The sequence below is a fragment of the Jaculus jaculus genome, chromosome 6 (genome assembly GCF_020740685.1).
Source record: "Jaculus jaculus isolate mJacJac1 chromosome 6, mJacJac1.mat.Y.cur, whole genome shotgun sequence".
Classification (NCBI taxonomy): domain Eukaryota; kingdom Metazoa; phylum Chordata; class Mammalia; order Rodentia; family Dipodidae; genus Jaculus; species Jaculus jaculus.
The window spans coordinates 120,781,866-120,783,228 of record NC_059107.1 but is presented as its reverse complement, the minus strand read 5'-3'; positions in this window follow the sequence as shown (position 1 = coordinate 120,783,228).

Genomic DNA, 1,363 nt, shown 5'->3' with positions numbered 1-1,363 from the left:
AACTATCTAAGTCATATCAGTCTCTGAGAAAAACAATCTGAAAGAAATTCCCTGGTATATGGATAAGATTGCTGAGATGACCATGGAAGTGTTTATTACTGGGTGACAAAAAGCTTCTTGGAATACTTATTTTAAATCATTCAAGCAGAGGCCAGCTAGGACAAGATTGTCAGAATGGGGCTAGCCTCCTTGGAACACGAAGGGAAAAAAAAAAATAATGAAAGGGGGTTCCAGACAAAAGATAGAAAATACCACTGCCAGACCAAACCAGGGAGGGGAGCAGAAATGCTGTCTGTATCCACTGGGACCCACAAGACTATAAGACTCATGAGTGAGCTTGCAAGGAGAGAGAAAATTGTGTTAGGTATGATAGTTAGCTGTATGCACCAAGTTAGTCACACTGCCAAGATATATGGCCAAGCTTTATTCTGATTTTTCCCATTAGGTTGATACTTAATAAAATTAACATTTAAAATCCATAGACATGGAACAGAACAGGTTTCTTCCCATAGTATGGGGGACAAGGGGACTTCATGCAGCCAGTTAAAACTGAAGAACAATAGCAACAGCAGACACTCTTAGATGTCTCATAACAGGCTGTTCATTTCCCAAGTGTGCCTCCTATGCATTAGCTGTTTGTATCCTCTTCCATTCCAGTGAATCTTGCCAGTAGACTGTCTAAACTTGGACAACAGGACATATTCTTACTCAAACCTTGCCCCAGACTCTTCTTGACTGCCTACAGGCTTCTGCTACAGTAGCATCTATCATGCCACAGTCTTCAGATTTGAACTATTGATTTCGGACTCGATAGCCACTATGATAATTGGAGCCAATTCCTTAAAATAAATCTCTCTGAATCAGCCCATCACATTTCACCAAGACCCCAGCTGAAACCATAGAGGAATTGGGGAAATGAGAAAGTGTGCTGCTTTCTTGGTGAACCTGATATCAACACAAGGGTAAAGGAGATAGATACTGAGGACACTTAACACCTACCAAACCATAGATGCAGAGTCACAGAGGCTCCCAAGAGCCCATAACTGAAGTAGACCTAAAAGGAACCTAACATAGCTCAGGGAAATTCATGGAAAAGGGGGTAAAAAGAATTTTAGAGCCACAAATTGGGACATTATGCACAGAAACATTACATCTTCCCCATAACTGATGGCTACCCCTACAATGCACAACCCACAATCTCCATGGTGATAACCGCATCCCCAAGGAGGAGGGTCCCTTTGAAGCGGGGCAGGGATGAGGGTAAGGATGGTACCAACATGGGCTATTTACACACTATGTCCATAACTAATAAAAAAATCTCTCTAAATATACATTCTATTGATCATTTTTACTGGAGAATATA